At 44.6% G+C, this 21747-nt stretch overlaps 1 pseudogene; it reads left to right on the top strand.

Annotated features, from left to right (window-relative positions):
* Positions 1-888: 888 nt before the first annotated feature.
* LOC140346740 (uncharacterized) lies at positions 889-4244 on the top strand (annotated as a pseudogene).
* The last annotated feature ends 17503 nt before the right edge of the window (positions 4245-21747 follow it).

Here is a 21747-nt window from a genome sequence, read left to right as displayed (position 1 = left end):
ACTATTCTAACCAACTTTAAAGTGTGTATAAATTCAGACCAAGGCATTTTTTTTTATTTGTAAATTTTGTTTTTCTCATTTTGATATATTTTGCTACTATTATTATTGATTGTTGTATGTTGCGTCTTAATGCCAAAGGAAGTTCCTAGTTTGTGAATTATGTTCACTGACAATGGCAATAACCCCCTTTCTGATTTTGAAAACAAATTTTCCGTCAATCAACTACAGAACACTAGTAAACGCCAGGCCAATCCTAGCAACTAACATCAGTCGCCACAAGAACCAGTTACACCTACAAGCAGCAATTAATAACCTTGAAACAACTAAACTTGGCCCTGTACACTTACCAGAATGATGTGCCCACGCAAATGTGTTATGAAATGGACTTGGTATTTGGTATATTCAGTGTAGATACAAAAGTTATGTTATGGACCAAATAACTATCTTAAATAAAGAATAAATAACTGTCTGAAGCATCCACAGACATTTTCTTCAAGTGGGTCGGATTAAGGGTAATGTGACTAATCATCAAAACGAGGGTAAGTGACTATAAAAAGGTTTGGGAGCCACTGCCAAACATGAATCGTGTGTTACAAAATATACAAATATAATATATTTACTTAAATTTTACTTCTTGGGGTAACTTTTTGACACCATACTTTTACTCCTACTCAAGTGATATTTTATTTGAAGTAACAGTACCAGCCAAACTTGTACTCAAATAAGAATGCTTGAGTACAAGTTTGGGTACTATACCCACCTCTCTCCCTCTGAGCATAAAGAGGCTGGTTCGAATCTTGACCAACACAACAGAGCCCACCCTATTCCGCCATATACAACCTGTGCAACAGGTTGACTGGGACGAGCTTCGATTCAGAGATCTGTGTTGTGTCCAGGCTTGAGCATGTGGAGGGTGAGCAGCTCTGGCCTGGTGTCCTCTCGGGGCGCAGCGGTGAGGAGGCTGTGGAGGTCCCTCCCTCTGGACCTCAACCTGAGCGCATTGCTGAAGAGAGCCTCGGACCACGCCATAATCTTCATCAGTGGTAACACTAGACACAAACATCATGTGCATGTCCTTGCCGGATCAGCGGATGAATACTCTTCCAATTGTCACTATCATTAAGTTCTTTATCATTTTTTTTCAATGAATGTATTAGCTTTCACATGGAAACAACAACATTGCCCCATTTGCTCCTAAATATTTATATGGTACAACTTCAAGTCTGTTTTCTCAAAAAGCACTTTGACATAAAGATCAGCCTTTGAAGTAGCACACACCAAATTTACAGTATAAGATTCAGAATCCCCTTCGTAAATATGAAATATTTTTCAGATATACAATAAAAGGAAGAATTTTAAACATAGCTCTTTTAATTTTTCAGATGTGTATGTACCAAATATGGTACATACAATATCTTTGGCCACTTTTACACATAAAATGTCTTATTTTTACATAAAATCATTAATAATAATAAAAAGTATAAGAAAACTATTGAACTATTGAATAACCACCAGAGGGTAGTCAAAGTCTGCAGTAAGTAAAAAATAAAGTTGGTTTATCTGTGTTCACTACTGACCGAATAAGCTGGATTGTATAAGATTGGATTGGACAAAATACTTTTTTTTTTTCAATAGTTGTTTTTCAACCAGTTCTATACCAAGACTAACCCAAAACTAAACCAGAGGAAATACATTTGTTAGTGTTTGGAAAATTGGGTTGGATCTGATTGTTTAGAGGGACTGGTCTGGACTGGCTTGCACTACATGAATACACTATACAATGAAGTATTGCTATGGATTGATACTGTAGGTTCACAGGTGTGGCTATTCCGGGAGCTCTCGCTGCAGGAAGGCTACCCCATGGCCCTTTCCTCCTTCCCCATGGGATTTAAGGTGGAGGAGATGAGCGGGGGGAGGCAGGGGCTGCTGTGGGACATGGAGGTGGGGCCCATCTGGGGGGACACCGGGACCGTGGCCTCAGGACTGGAGGCTGACGTCTGGACGCGCCTGCTGAAGGAAAGGGTCAATGGGATCACCACGAACCCTGAGGGTTAGTATGGGGTCAACCAGTAGCGTGCAGTGACTTTTATGGATGGACAAGCAGACTTGGGATATTCATCAATATTCAATGGATAACACAAAAATAAAAATAAAAACAACTAACATGCAAGGGTAAGTATCAATCCTGACTCTCCCACACAAAGTGTCAATGCTTATCCTACTGAGCCAACCTCCCATACCTGCACAAAGGGCTGAATGGAGAAAATAGTCATAAATCATTAGAAACGTGAACAGATCGTTAACTAAGTCAGTTTGTTGAAACTTGCTGTCGCTTCCTTTCTCCTCTGCACATGCGCAGTTAGGGCAGAACCTGCAACCATTCAAGATTCAACGTGGTTTGAGGCTGTGTTGTCCTCAGAGCGCATGTGCAGACCTCTAAAAGAAGCTGCTGTCTGCTTTGGTTCTAAAAGCTCATGTTAGAGAGCGGAGCATGAATGGGCCTCTGAACACGGCCACAGACTGAGCAGCTGTAAGAATAAGAATGAAGCTTCTCATGCAGTACTGCACAATGGCCTGTAGAGGCCACTAAAAGTCAACATGACTTCAGCCAAGCTACAGCCGCTGTGAGGGGAAAACGGGCTTATTTGGATATATTTCGGACCATTTTAAAAACAGCTGTAACACGTGACATGTTGAGATTTTATTGGTCAATCATTGGTTCTTTTATTGCCCTGACCACACGCCACTGGGGCCAACAATACAGTGCTGGGAATAAAATGTTGTTTGTGATTGAGTGAGAACTGAGTCCACTTGTTTCCTCCATGCTCTCTGCGCAGTGCCTGCCAGAATAGGAGGAACATTGTGCTTTCTGTCAGTGTGCAGGGCAGAGGAGGAATTGGACCAGAAAAGGTTTATTGCCTTTGTCAGTGAATATAAACAAGATTCACAAACTAGGAATTGTCTTCGATGATAAGATGTAACATTAACAAAAATATAAAAACATAAAAATAAGGCATGAATAAAAATAAACTGTGCATCTCTGCTACTAAATGTCGTAGAGATACACAGCCTAAACTCCGCCAAACAGGAGATTTTTTAGCTCTTTGGAAGTTTTATTTCATGTAAATCTGTTCAGGGATCATTTAAATACAAAGCTCTAAATTTCAACTAATTAGTGACCTTAAATACAGCAAATTAATTCACCAATTAATTAATGTCCAACCCCAAGCTCACAGTCCAGTTGCAGTGCAGTGACCGCAGTCTTTCCGGTGTACACTAACTGTGGTCTAGGTGCAGAGATCTGCCCCGGTTATTTGCCGATTGCCTGTTACACTAACTTCGGTCCACTGTGATCCGTTTGTGAGGAACGCCATGCAGATTCTCGTGTTTTTGTGGTAGAACACTTGTCAACTGACCGGAAAGCCGCACCAGACTGCGGTCTCCGGCAAAGATAGACTTCTTGCGTATTCTTTCGTGCGGCTCCAGAACTCGTGGCCAGACACCAGGCTACAGGTCAGATCTGTGAAGAGGTGAGCATTGTCATAGTAAGGATGCAGATTTTTCTCTTACCCTATAACAATGAATAAATTAACAATAGATACCTTCAATGTCATAGTGGAACATTCCAGGCAAAGCAATAACATCTCCAAAGAGACAAGCAGGTAGTGGACCCCCACCAGACCTGTTGCATAGTGTCCTTTAATATGAACAGGATTTGGATTAATTCTGGGCCCAGAAGTATAGTAGCTTGCATCAAACTTGCATTCGTACAGATGGGAGTGCTTTATCTAGTTCTTATCATAGCTCTGTGAGGAAAAGTCATGTTTGTTTATTTTCCGTTGCTCTTCAGGGGCTGTTTATCTGTTCAGTGGCACCTCCTACTGGAAGTTTCCATTCCCTGACTCTGCTCTGGAGGATGGATACCCATCGCTGCAGACTGGCTGGACTGCCCTGACGCTGGGCTGCCCTCTCTGTCTCGGTCCCACCTGACTCCTCCAGAAGGGGGCAGACAGGAGCTGAGGGAGCGCAGGGGTTATGACAGAGGGGGTGAGGATCGAGGAAGCAAGGAGCTAGGAGGGAGGAAGGACAGAGGAAGCGAGGACATAGGAGGGAGGCAGCACACTGGAGCGCATGTTTGGACCCACTGCTGTACATGTCAGAACAAAGTCGGACCCAAGGCCTGGACTGAAGATGGAATTGTTGTTGTTTTGACTTTTTTGTCTGCATTTGTCATGGAACTCTGAAGTGGATTAAATCAACATAGATGCCAAAACATTATATTGCCACTGAAAGTGCTCGTTATTATCAATATTGAAAAGGTGTTTATTTGTATTATTTTCTGAGTCAACATCATTGAAACAAAACTGAAATTTAAAATATTAAATCAACATTGATTCAAATCCCCAATGTTTAATTTATTTATTCATTTGAATAGGAACAGACACAAAACATTGACTAACTAAAGCACAGCAGTCCGCTCCATGCATCATAGTACTTATCAGAGCTGGTTCTAGGCATTTGATGGCCCTAAAATAGGTTTTGGTTCTGGTCCACTAAATGACAACCATTGTTATTAAATATATGGAAACAACAATGGAATATGATAAAATAAAGACTAAAGGCCCATCTAAATCCAATGCATGAGGGACATGAGGGAGGGGCAGCAGAGTTGTTGTAGTTTCACCATAGAAAAAACACAGAAAATCGTATTCACCATAAAAACATTTACACCTGTATTGTAGAATACATTGGAGTAAGAAGAGGTATGACACAACTCAAGTCCTTGTTATAGTATTGTTCATTCAAGTCTGGCTATGTGTTACATGTTAATGTGAACCCTTTTAAATCCTAGTAAATTAGAAAGCAGCACCCTCTTCTGGTGCTTGCTGTACCTGCACTTACTATTGACATGGTGACTCTGAGTTCTCTTCACTGTAATTGAGGACTTGAGCCGAGGTAACGCCCGTGAGTTTGGGTGGAAAAAATGTCTAATCCACTCATGTATTTCTAATCAAATGCCTACTTCAAAGAACAGTCAAACTATGTACTGTTCTTGGGATCTGTTTGGTAGAAGTGTTAGGCCTCCTGCTTGTTAGATTTGAGAGATGTTGTGGATGACTCACTTTCTACGGTTTCTGTTTTCTTTTGTGAGATATGTTTGCCGGCAAGATAGACCCTGTGATTATTTTCTTTGAGATAGTCATGACTAGTAAAGGGTTGAGATTTATTAGCATTATTTGCCTTATTGGAGATGCAAACAGCATCTCTTAAATCTAAGCCATTCAAGGGCTTACCTATACCGTTTCCATAGTTTTCCATGTTACTGACTTGCTCTTTATGTGCACATCTTTATTTATTTATATTTTTACATGGTTACAATCCAATTTAGCGGTTATTTATGTAACATAGTTGATATGAGCAATCCCAGTCAATTGGAAAGCAGCCATTAACCCAAGTGTAGTCATTATAAATCTAAACGGGTAATTGTATGTTGTGTTATACTTACCTTGTGTTTATTTTACAATGTTTTTCTGTTAACTCGCAGTATTTTACCATGTTTTTCTAACTAGCTAGTTAGCAGCTAACAAAGTTCTGTCCTTGTAGATGAGATGAGTGCATAATGTCCACTACAAGTCGATTCACAACTGTTTTGATTGTCATTGTCTGCCTTCACGTACCGTCTTTATATCTGTAAATTCATCATTATATTTTCATAAAAAATTTAAAACAGTGATTTTTCAATCAATTTTTCATTTTAGAAACGCAGAGCCTCATTTCACTGCCTCCCTGAGAACTCTTCTCTTCTCAGCTCGGCATGTCTGCAGGATACAGAGTACCTGATTAGCATCCGGATGTCCTTGTCCTGGTCCTCTACCTTTCCAGGGGTTCAGTAACCCAAAGAACGGTACATAGGTGAGACAAAACAGCCTCTACACAAGAGGCTTTATCAGCACAGAAGAAATACAAGTTCAGGACCTCAGAGTGCCGTGCATCTCCATCTTGAAGCCTCTAATCATTCGTTTGAAGACGATGATGTGAAGGTTTTAAGCAGGGAGAAAAGATGGTTTGAAAGAGGAGTCAAGGAAGCTATTTTTGTTAAAAAAAGAAAGACCTTCTTTAAACAGAAATGGAGGGCTAAGGTTTAATCTTCCTGTTATGTATAATGGGTTACTGAACCCCTGGAAAGGTAGAGGACCAGGACAAGGGCATCCGGATGCTAATTCAGGTACTCAGGGTGGTTGAGCCAGGGTCTCACAAAGACAAAGAGGATTCTAATAGCCCATTAAGATTCTGAATAGGCTAGCTCGGTAGATACAAGGGGGGAGTTTCTGTTGAAACAAACAACTCTTTCTACTTCAGGAAGGCTCCGCCCAATGGGTGGGTCTTACCACAGAACAGTATTAATATCGGAGTTCTCGATCTAACACAACAATACCTCGTGCACTTGGATGCCAACTGCCATAAAAAACAACAACGACAACAGTTTGGATATTACGGCAACATAGAGGAACGCCTCGGTCAGTATGACGGGGAAGAAGAAGAGGAAGCGTGACCTGGTCGGTGACGATATGAACAGCGGGGAGGACTCCCCTGGAGCCACTGATCCTGTGCAGCGTAGGGCGTCTTCTTGCTCGTCTATGGAGGGCTCTCTCAGTGAGGAGCAGGGCGGGGGGGTTGCAGATGTCGGGGATGTGAGTTCAGAGTGTAAGGTGTTCATAAAGCTCGCGCAGGATAATGCGTCCTTTAAGGGGTGGGATCCGATGGCGTTGACAAGGAGCCTGACTGTAGCTGTGGGAGTGGTCAAGCATGCGAGTGTCCTTAGGGATGTCTCGCTGCTGGTCGTGTGCAAGGACGTGGCTCAGCAAAGGAAGGCGATTGAAGCTAAGTGTCTGGGGGGGAAGGACATTCTTGTGTCTGATGCTGTAAGAGGCACGGTCAGGGGAGTTATAGTAGGCGTCCCTACGACGACATCTGTGGATGACATAAAGGAGAATTTGACTGGAGCTAAGGTGGTGGATGCTAGGCGGTTGAAGATGACCCGGGATGGGGTAAGGTGTGACAGCCTGTCGATAATGATTAGATTTGAAGGTGGGATCCTGCCTCGTGTGGTGTGCGTTGGGTACATGCGCTATGGCGTACGCCCATATGTTCTGCCGCCCCTGCGTTGCTTCAAGTGCCAGCGCTTTGGGCATATTGCAGCGGTCTGTAGAGGGAAGCAGAAGTGTGGTAAATGTGCAGAAGACCACGAGTATGGGAAGTGTGACGAAGGAGCAAAACTCAAGTGCTGTAACTGTGGGGGAGAGCATAGCTCTGCCTACGGGGGATGCGTGTTAAGCAAGAGGGCTGCTGAGGTGCAAAAAGTTAGAGCCTCTCAAGGCATATCCTACTCGGATGCGGTCAAGAAGGTGTCTGGTAGTCAGGTGACGGTGGATGCAGTGGGGGCTGCCAGTGCTGCTGGTGTCCTAGGCGACAGGGGAGGGGGCAGCGTTGCCCGCGGCCAGGGGGAGGTCCCCACTGGGATGCCTGTGAGTGTGGCTTCCACGGGCAGAGGCCCTGTGGGTGCGGAGGATGTACTGGTTGTGAAGAGGAAAGATTTCTTCCTCTTTATAGTGGAAGTGATTAACTGTACAGGGCAAACCAAGAAGAGATCCGAAAAGACTAAGGCTGCAGGCAAGTACTTTGGAGCTGGGGGCCCCGAGTGGACAGAGATAGAGGATGCGCTGCGGGAGGGCGCCCTGCCCCATTCTGGCAGTGGGAGTGGGGGGGCTCCCGATGCGCCGTCAGGTTCCGGGGGCTCATAATGACGGTGGTTGTCTTGCAATGGAATGCGCGTAGTCTTCGTGCTAATGGCCAGGAATTTAAGCATTTTGTCTCTACCTTGTTGAACAAGCCTCACGTTATGTGCGTGCAGGAGACTTGGTTACGACCTAGGTGGGGTTTTGGGATACAAGGGTATGTGTGTGTTAGGAATGATAGGGAGCAGGGTAGAGGCGGAGGTGTGGCTGTGTTTGTCCGAGATTACCTAAATTACGTTGTTGTCAGTGTGAGTAAAGCGCCGGAGGCCGTGGCGGTGAGGGTCTGTCTGGGTGGTGAAGCTGTTACTGTGGTTAACCTTTATAATCCGTGTGGTGAGTTAACGTTAGAGTCCTTACATAGTATCGGTAAGGATGTTCGGGGAAAGGCCGTGTGGTGTGGGGATTTTAATGCGCATAGCGCTTTGTGGGGCGGTAGTGGTACCGATAGGTATGGGCAGGTGGTAGAGGGTTTTATCAATCAAAGGGAGTTGGTTTGTCTGAATGATGGGGGTGGGACCCGCTATGATATGGGGACCGGTGCGGAAAGTGCAATAGATCTTACACTTGTGTCCAAGGAGTTAGCTGGTGTTTGTAGTTGGGAGGTTCTTGGTAATCTTTCTTTTGGTAGCGATCACTATCTAGTCCGCACCGTGATTGGCTTTGGGAGCTGTGTGGTCAGGGGGACGAGGATCCAGAGGTGGCAGTTGGCAAGGGCGAACTGGGGGGCTTTCCTGCGGAAAGCTGATGATGGTTCTAGGGTTCTGCAGGAAGGAGGATTGACTCAGGTGGATGATCTCAATAGTGCAATTGTCTCGCTCATCACGCAGTCAGCGGTAGGCACGATTCCTAAGAGTGGTGGTAGTGGACATAGGAAGCGGGTGCCGTGGTGGACTGAAGCATGTGGTCATGCTGTTAGGGCGAGAAATGCGGCGTTTCGCCGGCTAAGGGTTGCCCACACTGAGGGTGCCCTCATTGACTACAAGAGGGCCCGCGCTGTTGTGCGGAAAACTGTGAGAACGGCCAAGAGTGCCTATTGGAGGCGATATTGTTCCAAAATTGGGAGAGAAACGCGTCTCGGGATGTTTGGGGGATGATTAAGCGGATGCATGGGGTTGAGCGCCGTCATGGGACCCCGGTCCTAATACTGAATGGTGTTGAAGCAGTCAGCGACGTTGACAAAGCTGAACTGTTGGCCAGCACCTTTGTGTCGGTGCACAGCTCTGACAATCTCTCACCTGCGGAAAGGCACTACAGGGAGAGTACTTTGGCCCAGAATTCTGAGCTGATTGGGCACCAGCCTTCGACTCAGGATGACCTTGACCTTCCGTTTAGTTTGTTTGAGCTAAGGAGAGCACTTTCTAAGGCGAAACAGACAGCCCCGGGTAAAGATGAGGTGTGCTATGACATGCTCTCTCATTTGACTGATGACACACTTGGGCTAGTCCTGGGTCTTTTCAACCGTGTTTGGGATTCAGGTTGTGTTCCATCTGCGTGGAAACAGTCTACGGTGGTGCCGGTTCTGAAGCCGGGTAGGCCAGCGTCTGACCCTTCAAGTTATAGGCCGATTGCCTTGACGTCGCAGCTCGGGAAAACGATGGAGCGCATGGTTACCGAGCGGTTGGATTACTTCTTGGAGAGTCAGGGTTTGCTTCCTGCGCACCAGAGTGGTTTCCGTAGGGGCAGGAACACCATGGATTCCGTGTTGTGTTTGGAATCTGATATCCAGCTGACCAGGGCTCAGAAAGAAAAGGTTATTGCGGTGCTCTTTGATGTGGAGAAGGCGTACGATATGGTTTGGAAGGATGGGCTCCTCATTAAGCTGCGGAAGTGTGGTGTGAAGGGTAAACTGTTTAACTGGGTCCGGAGCTTTCTGTCTGGCCGGCGTATCCAAACCAGAGTGGGCGCTGCTTACTCTGGGGTCTATGGGGTGGAGAATGGGATCCCGCAGGGGAGTGTGTGTAGCCCTATCTTGTTCAATGTTATGATTAAGGACATCTTTGACGACGTGGATGGGTCTGTTGGGAGGAGCCTTTATGCTGACGATGGCGCTCTATGGGTGAGAGGGAGGAATCTCCGGTTTTACGAGGCGAAACTGCAAAGGGCAATACAGCAGGTGGAGCAGTGGACCCTGAAGTGGGGGTTTAAACTGTCCGTACGGAAGTCTCAAGAGATCTGTTTCTTCAATGGGCATAGGGACGTCTCCCTTCGACTGCATGGGCAGGTGCTCGAACAGGTCAGGGAGGTGAGGTTCTTGGGGGTCACCTTTGACGAGAGGCTTAGTTGGCGTCGGCACATTGATGAGGTCAGTGGTAAATGCAAAAGGGTGAATAACTTGCTTTGTTGTCTATCCGGCCAGGACTGGGGGGCCAGCAGAAGGTCGCTCCTGGGTATTTATCGGGCCGTCATGAGGGCGGCTATTGATTATGGCTGTATAGCCTACATGTCTGCGGCTGAGACTAACTTAAAGAAGCTTGATGTGGAGCAAGCCCAGGCCTTGCGCATCTGCTGTAGGGCTTTTAGGACCTCCCCTGTCTCGGCGCTGCAGGTTGAGTTGGGGGAATTGCCGTAAAGGCTCCGGAGGCTAGAACTTCTGTTGGCTTACTGGGTGAATGTGCAAGGTCATACGAGCTCTCACCCGGTGAGGGACTTTCTCAGGGTTGATGGGGGGCAGAGTGAGGCTGGCGGTATGGTTTTCAGCCAGGTAGGAAATGCGAAGGCGTGGCTTGCGGGTGTTGGTGATCTGCGTGTGAGCCCGTCGGTGGCTTTGTCTGCTATAGCTCCGTGGAAGTTTGTCCCGGCTCCTGTTGATGTTAGCTTGCATGGCAAGCTTAGAGGAGTCGCTGGGAGGGCACCGCAGTTTGCCGTTCAAGCGCTCATCGATAAGCACTCAGGTGATATGTTTATTTATACCGACGGGTCTAGGGATCCTGAGAGTGGGCGTACTGGCGCCGCTTATTTTGTGCCTGACCTGGGGCTAGGGGTCAAGAAGAGGTTGACAGATCGCCTTTCTGTTTTCACGTCGGAACTTATAGCGATACGGTTGGCGTTGGAATGGGCGGAATCTGCTTTGCAGTGTTGCGGCATTGTGGTGGCCTCTGACAGCCTTTCTGCATTGCAAAGCATTAAATCTGGGAAATCGGATTGCAGACAGGATGTGTTGAATGGCATCTTCTGTCTGATGCTCTCCCTGTCCAGGAAGGATGTGAGGGTTTCCTTCATTTGGGTCCCTGCGCATGTGGGGGTGGATGGTAACGAAATGGCTGATGCACTGGCTAAACGTTCCCTTCGGCGGCCATCAATTGATGTGGCGGTTGAGTTGGGCAAATCTGAAATCAAGCCTGTTATCAAGAGTCATGTGGTCGGCCTTTGGCAGGAATTTTGGAGCCACTGTGTTACTGGACGGCATCTCTATCACATACAGGGTAGTGTGGGTCCTTGCGGGTCTATGGGCAGGAACGCGTGGGAGGAAAGGGCCTTCGCCCGCATGAGGATTGGCCATACTGGACTCAATTGGTCACTGAGTAGGATAGGCAAACATCCGACCGGTCTGTGTGGTCACTGTCGGGTGCCAGAGACTGTCGAGCATGTGCTGATTTGCTGTGAGGCTTATGATAGGGAAAGGGCCGGGTTGGCCTTGTGGTTTCGGAATAATGGGCGGGAGTTCAATCTGCGGAACGTTCTGGCGATCCAGTCACAGGGTTTGTGTCAGGCTGTGGTTGCTTACTTATGTAGCACAGGGCTGGGTAAACGTTTATAGAGGTGGGGGGTGTTGGAGACTGAGCCGAGGATGAGGAGCAAGAGGATGTTCTAACGCGCTTGGACTTCATGGGCCTAGAAACGCCAAAGTGATGGAAGAAGGACTTCTAAAGGATAAAACGACAAAGACGTCCCATGACCTCATGGGCTTTGTAAAACAACAAAGACGTCCCATGATCTCATGGGCTTTGTACTTCCAAAGCACCGAACGTCAAAGAGGGCGAGGAAGGTGAAGAAGAGTCTCCCTGGGGGAGAGTGCGAGTGTCCTTAGAGATGGCTCGCTGCTGGTCGTGTGCAAGGACGCGGCTCAGCAACGGAAGGCGATTGGAACTAAACGTCTGGGTGGAAAGGACATTCTTGTGTCTAATGCTGAAAGAAACACGGTCAGAGGAGTTATCGTAGGTGTCCCTACGGCGACGTCTGTGGATGAAGTTAAGGAGAATTTGAAGGGAGTTACGGTAGTGGACGCTAGGCGTTTGAAGGTGACCCGGTTTGGGGTAAGATGTGACAGCTTGTCGGTAATGGTAACACTTGAAGGGAGGTGCCTGCCTAGTAAGGTGTTCATTGGGTACATGTGCTATAGCGTCAGGCCATATGTTCCGCCGCCCCTGCGTTGCTTTAAGTGCCAGCGCTTTGGGCATATTGCAGCGGTCTGTAGAGGGAGGCAAAGGTGTGGTAAATGTGCAGGAGATCATGAGTATGGGAAGTGTGACGTGGGTGCAAAACTGAAGTGCTGTAACTGTGGGGAAGAACATAGCTCTGCCTACGGGGGATGCAGGTTTAGCAAAAGAGCTGCTGAGGTGCAGAAAATAAAGGTCTCTCAAGGTATATCCTATGCAGATGCAGTCAAGAAAGTTTCAAGTAACGAGTTTAGAGTAAATACAGAGAGAGGAGCCAGCGCTGCTCCCAGCCAGGGCGAAATGAGAGAGGCCAGCGTGGCTCCCAAGAAGTGTGAAGGTTTCAAGAGTGGAGGTCCCAAGTGTGCAGGTTCCAGAATTAATGAGAATACCCTGGTTGTGGATAGAGAGGATTTTGTACTCTTTATGGTGGATGTTGTAAACTGTGCTGCTCAGACTCAAAGCAGAACTGAAAGGATCAGGATCATTGCTAAAGCTGCAGGGAGATTCCTTGGAACAAAGGAGCTTGATTGGGCAGATATAGAAAACAGGCTAAAGGCGCTAAATGGGAGTCGGAGTGATGGGGGTCTGCTTGTGGGGAGTCAGAGTGATCAGAGTGACGAGATGGGGGTGGGGGTGGTCTCCTGTCCTCGCCCAGTCTCGTAGACGCACGGCTACCAAGCGGCGACATCAGTGGACATATTAAAGCCTATAGAATGAAGCCTGAAGAATAAAGCTGTACGGTGGAAGCACCGAACGTCAAAGAAGGAGAGGAAGATGAAGAAGAGTCTCCCTGGAATAAAGCCGGTCACAAAGACATATCATGACCTCATGGGCTTTGTAACACCAAAGCAATGGAAGGAGTACTTTTACGGTCTACGACAGAGTCTGAGGACTATGACAAAGTCTGAGGAATAAAGTCTGGCGGTAATGCAACACTTGGATGCCAACCGCCATAAAACAACAACAACAACAACAACAACAACTATTCTAGTCACAAAAACACATCATGACCTCATGGCTTTGTAACGCCAAAGCAATGGGAGGAGTACTTTTACGGACTACGACAGAGTCTGAGGACTACGAAACGTCTGAGGAATAAAGTCTGGCGGTAATGCAACACTCGGATGCCAACCGCCATAAAACAACAACAACAACAACAACAACATAAATTCTTTTATTGACAATGACTCTTGGATGAGAGTCGAAACGTCTAGTTTTTCAAACTGAGTCCAGATGACTACAACTGAAGCTTTTTCTACTATGGAACACGCCTGGACAAATGAGGGATTACACCGACTTAATTAATGTATTGATGGACAAGCAGACTTGGGGTGTTCATCAATATTTAGATATATTTAGGTTTTGAGGAGTACATCATGACGGAGAGAGAGAGAGAGACTCTGCGTAATTCTTTAGGCTTTATTCTTTAGGCTTTATTCTTTAGACTTTTGTGACGGAGAGAGCGAGAGAGAGAGAGAGAGAGAGAGAGAGAGAGAGAGAGAGGGGAGGGAGAGAGGGGGAGAGAGGGGGACAGAGGGAGAGAGAGGGGGAGAGAGGAAGGGGGAGGAGAGGGAGAGAGAGGGGGAGGGGGAATGGGGCATTATGAGCGTCTGCGTAATTCTTTAGGCTTTATTCTTTACACTTTTGTGACGGAGCCAGTTGAGAGAGAGAGAGAGAGAGAGAGAGAGAGGGGAGGGGGAGAGGGGGAGGGAGAGACGCAGACACTCTAGGCTTCAGCCGTTGCAAATTATTTTTAATTATTATATTTTCCATTCGGCGCGTTTCAACTCCTTAACGCTTTAACCGATTTCAACAAGTTATACCTCATTACGATCGCTTTCGCAGTAGTACGTGTGCTATTACGTTTGACATTTGAAAAACTTGTACTTTTTGCAGAATTTTCAAAAGTATTAGTACTTTTTCCCCATTTAAATGAATTTGGGCATTGAGTGTTTGCAGAATTCTTTAGACTTTATTCTTTAGGCTTTATTCTTTATAGAATTTTGTGACGGAGCCAGTCGAGCGAGAGAGAGAGAGTGAGAGGGGGGGAGAGGGAGAGAGGGAGAGGGAAGGAGAGGGAGAGAGGGAGGAATGGAAAATATAATAATAATAATAATAAAAGATTTGTAACATCACTTACAATACAAGAACATATAGTGTCTGCGTGAAGTCATCACGCGCAGACACTATATGTTCTTGTATTGTGGAGAGGGAGGGAGAGAGGGAGGGAGAGAGAGAGGGAGGGAGAGGGGGAGAGGGAGGGAGAGAGGGAGAGGGACTGAGAGAGAGGGGGAGAGGGAGGGAGGGAGATAGGGGAGAGGGAGAGACGCAGACACTCCAGCAATGGCTTCAGCCATTGCAGATTTTATTCTTTAGGCTTTATTCTTTAATTATTTGGAATTTTGTGACGGAGCCAGTCGAGCGAGAGAGAGGGAGAGGGATGGAGGGAGAGAGGGAGGGAGGGAGGGAGGGAGAGAGGGAGAGGGACTGAGAGAGAGGGGGCCCACAGAGGCGACTGTTGTTGTGATTTTGGGCCTTACAACAATAAATTGATTTGATTTGATTTGAGAGGGAGATAGGGGGAGAGGGAGAGACGCAGACACTCCAGCAATGGCTTCAGCCATTGTAGATTTTCTAGTGTATCGATGTCACCTTCGGGGTGGCGTTGTTGCTAATGATTACAACTTGAGGCTGGTGAATTAAGTGGATCCTTTCCATTCTGAGGTTACCAGCCCCTGTGCCACGATACACATGTAGGGGACAAAAGACAATTACTGTATACCATCCCTATTTCTTTAACAAATTAAAATAGATATTTGCATTGTACGCCATTTTATCAGGGTACATAGCACTTGTTTGACAAAAACAGACCCCAACCCTCTCTTCAGCTCGCGTGAAGAGTCATTCACACCAGCTGAGGCCACCACAATGACCTGCTCGAACCACGTGTGTCTAAGGACTGCAGCTAGCAAGATGAAAGACATGACTTTGAGATCTTATAGACGTACTACCAAAGTGGTGTTACATTTTTAATCCAAGGTTTGGCCTTTTCAAAATGATCTCACTTTGTAGTGTACTTTTCTATATTATATTTAAAAAAAAAATATTATTATCATTATTATTTAAAAAAAAAGAAATATATATATATATATATATATATATATATATATATATATATATATATATATATATGTATATATATATTAGTAAAGAATATATTATATTTTTTAATTAATAATTGTTCATATATCCAAGTTAGTGTTACAGTCAGTTGACCTGCCCAATAAAATATCACGCTGAAATAAATCTCAGGGGCAGCAGTCTGAGCAGAAATGTCCACACCCCTCTTTCCAAACACGCTTTCTCCACCTCCTCCAGGGGAACCCTGAGGTGTTCCCCAGGAGGGGGACAAAACAAAACTTCATTTATAGAGCACCTTTTTTTTCTTCTCTTTTACTAAGGTTTACAAAGTGTTCGCAAAAACAATATATAAAACAATACACTGCAGAGACAAAGAGACAATGCTGTAAGATGGTTGGTAACCAATCAAAATATAGAAGAAAAAAAAAAGTCAGTAAGGAAGAAAGCAGTAATAAATACATTCAATTAGATTTACAACAGTTAACGGAAGGCCAGTCAATAAAAGTAGTGCCTTTACAAGACCACAAGGAATGGCAGGGAGCAAAACAGAAGAAGCTGTGGGCTTTGAAGTTGAGATAGCAGTGAAAACTGACACAAGAAGAGAAGCTGAAGTAATGCAGTTTGTGGAGAGAGGGCCGAGGGAGATTTGAAAATCGGAGATTGATTATGAAGGGTTAATTAAGCTTACTTCTGATTTGGAACTGCTGAGATGAAGGAGGTTTTAGGTCATTAAAACACATAGCAATGGAATGACACGTTATGGCAGGCATTAACGTATCCTAGGGGGAACGTATATATAGAAAATAAATTTTCTCCAGTACAGGTGGCTGTCAATAAGAATAAAAAGCACTCAAAAAAGTATATTCTGAAATATATTTAATACAACAGTAAGCGTACTCGGAAGAATAGCAACTGGAACTAATTAGTCAGGAGCTAATTGGGATCTCAATTAAAATTAAACTAAACACGCAAAATGTATGTAAGTAGACATACTGAAATTTAGCAGTTTTTTTTATTCCCAAGAGGACAGTTGAGGCACTGCCTAACCGGAATCTCCGAATAAAAAAAGCTACAGAAAAACAGCCATTACTTATTCCCCCTTCGCCTGAGTACTGTAGGCTACTTCTGTAGCCACAAAAACGCTGTGACAGTCCTCTTTACCTAAAAGCAAACGCTCATGCACACAGTGTACAGTTGGTCTGGGATTGAACTGCCAACTTAACACTCTATTGCTAGACACAATGTAGAGGCTTATAGCCCTATTGGCAACCCCCCTGTTGTCAGAGAAATGCTGAAGCCACTGTCCACCTGCCCAATAACATCTAAGGCTGCAATATTCAGTTCCATATATATTTCGTTTTTCAAGTTATAATTCAACTCTTTCTTTGAACATTCAGCTAAATTCAAGGCAGGTAAATTCTTGACAATAGAATAGCATGTTGCTAATTTTAGTTTGCTCCAAAGCTAAAGGGCCACTTGCTTTGACAGTGGTGAGAAGGGTCTGCTGTGGACAGGTCTTTCTTCTCAGTCAGACTCACATCTCTACATGTAGTGGGAGACAGCGCTCATGGACTGAACGACCAAGAACCAAACGAGAAATTATCCACGGAATTTTTCATATCAGCTTTTAAACGTAAAGGATTCTGGCAAACAGTGACTTTTTTAATATTCTATTTATCCTAAATTGAATTACAACCTGGAACTTCTGTACAGATTCTCACTGCACGCAGTTTTTTTGAGAGGAGATTAAGAAGACGTAAACCAACATAAAATTGCAGCAAGGTATTCCACCCATCCAACACAAAAATGTAATATGTTTCATTTCAACATGTGATTTTGAGTTATTTAGATTTACTTTACTTAGTTTGTGGGTGTAGATTGTTAAATCAATAATTCTATAGCCACAATTTAAACCACCAAAGAAAAAAACTCATGCAGAAATGCTTTTTGTGTGCAGTGATGGGTCTCTGCACCAGCAAATCCACTGTCACCCTGGACCCCAGCGCCCACATCTTTCACGCAGAGAGGGCGAGTCGGGCAGGGGGCGACTTCAACAGCACAGACGGGACCCCTATCCTGGATGAAGGCATCTTGATGGTACAACCAGTAAAGAGCAAGACTGAGGGCGGCCAGGCGAAGGGTGGCAGAGGAGGCAACCAGACAGCCAAGGGCTACCTAGAGCTTGGGGGTAAGGGAGGTGCAGAGGGGGAGGCACAGACGTCCCGGGAAGAAGAAGAAGAGGAGGAAGAGGAGGAGCACGATGGGGTGGAGGAAATGGTCAACTTCTCCCACAGCGAGGGCAGTCTACAGAGCGAATTCCTCGAGCTAAGCTAGTCCAGGACGGTGGTGAAAGAAGTACTCCATGTCTCTACTAAAAGCCCCACTGTAAAGTTTTCAACGGTGGGCACTCTACCTGCTTGTTTCTATGGACACGTTACTTTAAAACATTCCAGGCAAGGCCGCAACATCTCATAGGTCACACCTTAACATAGGTTAAGGCCATTTCAAGATGCAAGAACAAAATTTTGTCGATGGTATTTAATTTGTATCCTTAAAGAGAAGCACAACAGCACAAACACAACATCTTCTTTATGTCCCTCCCCTGTAATCCATATCAACTGTTAATATGCCTGCTGGCCAAGTGGCCACTGGGAAACACATGAGATTTACTGGTCGGCCGGGAGTAGCATAACCTGGCTGAAGGTAAATTGATATGTGTAGCATTCTGACTTGAGTGCTACACATGAATCTGGAATGGTGCTCTAAAATCATGCAGATTGGTCAAAGCGTCACGCAGCGAAAAAAGTAGAAACATCAACTAAATTGTGTTAAATCTCATTAATATTTTTGATGTACAGTATATCTACGTGTTGGAAAAACAAAGTAGTTTGTTTGTTTTGGTTGTTTGGGCACTTCACCTTTGGCTTCTTCCCAATGCTGCTCTATGATTGGTTCAGTCTCCACACAGGCCCAATCACAACTGGGAGCCTAACAAGATGGATTGTTTTTTTGAGTTTGTGAACTCAATATGAATGCAACAATTACTCTTGCTGGCAAGGTGAAGACTAGCAGACAGGGCTGCGCAAACAGGCCTCTGCCAAACCTTTGCGCGTGCTATTTCGGTGCATTGCAAACAGCATGCCACCATCAAGTTGTGTCTTTATTCACAAAAGAAAGAGTTCCCCCAGTGCATGATACAATGTCAAGGCTCCACTAACGTCATTATTGCAGTGACCCTTTCAAAATAAAACAAACTGCGCTGATGAGTTACAGAAAGTGTTTGGTTTTGTAAAGGACTTGTGAAGTACTTAAGTTGTTGGCGCAGCCATGACACAGTTGCAGTTTGCTACTTAAAAAACTTGGCAGAGGTTTCGGGCAACTTTAGAATAAAGACATGGTGAAATGCAGCCCGCTGTGAAACAAAGCAGAAAGATAGAGCGCAACAAACTTCTACTTCTTAAAAAGTAATTACTCAGTGCGTTTACATGCAAAGGAAAAAAACGAATCATCGCTTTAATCCGATACAATCAGACATCTTCGTGTGCATGTACACACCTTACTCCGATTGAAATCGGCGTTCAAAATCTCAGATTGAGACACCCAGATTATGCGATTGCGTAATCGGACTGAGACTAGAAGTGTTACCAGCCTGGCTGGCCCCTTTAAGAGAGAGAGGGGGGCATTGTGGGTAACCGGAAGTGTGCTACGCTTTTTCTGTGTGTTTTCGGCGTGCGCGTGGGTCAGCCGCCACTGCTCCGTACGTCCTGCATTCTGTTTCCTGAATCCCAAATAAAATCGTGTTGCAACGAGTATTATGCCTGCTCATCCTTTGTACCACGGTTAGGAGTCTACTGGGCAGGGGAAGAAAGTAACACAAGGCTTGTGCACATGCTCCACGACCCACGCTGACTCATGACCCCGGAACAAAACCATACAAAGAAGCCGGTCGCGGGAAGAACACAACCACATTCACTCACACTGCACTTTATCTGCACAATAACTAACGCAGACATTACATACGAGATGAACAAAGCTGTACGACTGCTGTTGTCTGAAAATGCGCATGATAGTAGTTTATATGAGACAAAAAAGGTCAACTGGAATGGGGGGTTGTATTAGTCCGCCGAAACGATGCCACTTAGTGTTAGGAGGACGACACGTTCTTGTCAGGAATTAGACTTTCTCGTCTGCCTCGTGTTTATGTATACTTGGACAAGGACAGAGCTTGTCCAAGACGTCAAAACAGAATTTTATAAAAAAAACTTTTTTTAGTTTGCATGTAAACGCACTGACTGACTTTGACTCGTCAGGTCTATGGAGAGGCCATTCTGTTCACATTACGGATGCATGTATTTTAGAATTCAGCATATAAAAAAAAATCAACATTTGCCAAGCTTCTCTTTTAGTCTTTTAATAGGCTGAAATGTTTCACAGTGGGGCTTTAAGTTATGCACAGACTTTAAGAGGCTACAAGTTGTACCACATGGACATTCTTTGATTTGATTTGATTCTGCTCGTGTAACTGTAGGCAATTGAATGAATATTCTTTCTATAAAGTAGTTAAATACATCTTATCCAGTCTTGAAACAGGTTGAAATGTCACTTTTTGAAATAAACTCAAACTAAATTTTGTGTTTTTGTTTTGATTTGGCAAAGCCTGCAAATGAAGTATCACACTTCACACAGCTTTGTGGACATGTTTTGGACACTTTTAAGAATACTTTATGGACACTTTTGAGGACACATTGTGGACACTTTTGGGGACACATTGTGGACACTTTTGAGGACACATTGTGGACACTTTTGAGGACTCTTTATCTACACATTTGAGGAGACAGTGAGGACGTAGGAAATGGGAAAGCTGGTCATGTGAGGCTTACACATTTGCTTTAGAACAAGATGATTGCAAAGTTGAATTTAAAACCCTTTTATTAAAGTAATTTTAGTTTTCTGAACTCTGAATGTCTTTCCTTGTATTCTGCATGCTGTAGTCAATAAATACACTTCTTCACACCATAGATGATCTCACATCTGAAGTGGTTGGGAAGGTTTTTGCAAACGATGACATAGGCCTTGAAAGGCCTATGTCATGCAAAATCAACTTCAGTCTTTGGCTAGAAAATGGGGTTTTTCTCTTTCTTTCTTTCTTTCTTTCTCTATCTCCTTTTTATTGTTTTTACAGTATGGCGTAAAACACATACTTTGAAGAAGTACAACTACAGTAGGAACAGTGGCAATAAATGCACCTTTTTGGTTGGCTGCCATCTGCAATTAAAAGTAACAACAACAACAGCTAGAAAACGGTCTCTATCCTGTCCCTCGGATGAGCATGCAAACGATGAGCCTGCTCACCAAGATGACGCGACACTCACCAAGATGACGCAGCACTCACCAAGATGACGCGGCACTCACCAAGATGACGCGGCACTCACCAAGATGACGCAGCACTCACCAAGATGACGCGGCACTCACCAAGATGACGCAGTACTCTCACCAAGATGACGCAGCACTCACAAAGATGAAGCGGCACTCAACAAGATGAAGCGGCACTGACCAAGATGACGCGGAACTCTCACCAAGATGAGGCAATATATATATATATATATATATATATATGTATGTATATATATATATATATATGTATATATATATATATATATATATATATATATATATATATATATATATATATATATATATATATATATATATATATATATATATATATACATACTGAAGTCATGACAAAATGGGATAACAGTTTAGTCATGGGCTGACCGACTGACCCACTGACTAACCAGGATGTATGTGTCTAGCCAGAATGGATTTCACCAATTCATTACGAAATGTTTGTAATTACATTGTTTTCTGATACATTCACATTTACAGATACATGACTTAATGCTTACTGTGTAAACGTGTAACTAGATCATGTTTTAGTTTACCATAAGAAATGTGTTTGAAATGTGTTCATGTCATATTTAATGTACTTCCTCATTGCTGCTAATGATGTGTGTTCATTGACGATGTTGCAGTATTGTGTTATGGTTACATGTAATTTTGCTGGTTTAAGTTAAATTTGTCCAAATTAGAAATAAGTTTGACTGAGAGTTAAAGGTGGTATGGACGATTTTTTTCAGCAATTTTTTTGTCATATTTCCTCGTGGCGTGGATAAATCATTTGTCCTGCCACGTATCAATCATAAAACGCACCTACCGCTCACCTGCAGCTGCGTCAGGCTCTTCCCCACGTTTCCGCGTGCCTAAGCGCATGGATCTATCATAATATAGTTCCCTCAGTGTACGGGGCAAAATGAAGACGGAGAAAGACAGTTCGAGCTGACGCAGAAGTGGACAGAAATCTACGGAAGACGAGCGATGCGATGCGCTCCGTTGCGTTGTGTGTGTTGTATCAGTCCACACGGGGGAGTGCG

This window comes from Eucyclogobius newberryi, unplaced genomic scaffold (assembly GCF_026437365.1).
Source record: "Eucyclogobius newberryi isolate DKJ021-1_F unplaced genomic scaffold, fEucNew1.0.hap1 SCAF_11, whole genome shotgun sequence".
Taxonomy (NCBI): domain Eukaryota; kingdom Metazoa; phylum Chordata; class Actinopteri; order Gobiiformes; family Gobiidae; genus Eucyclogobius; species Eucyclogobius newberryi.
This window is presented reverse-complemented; position numbering and strand designations above follow the sequence as displayed.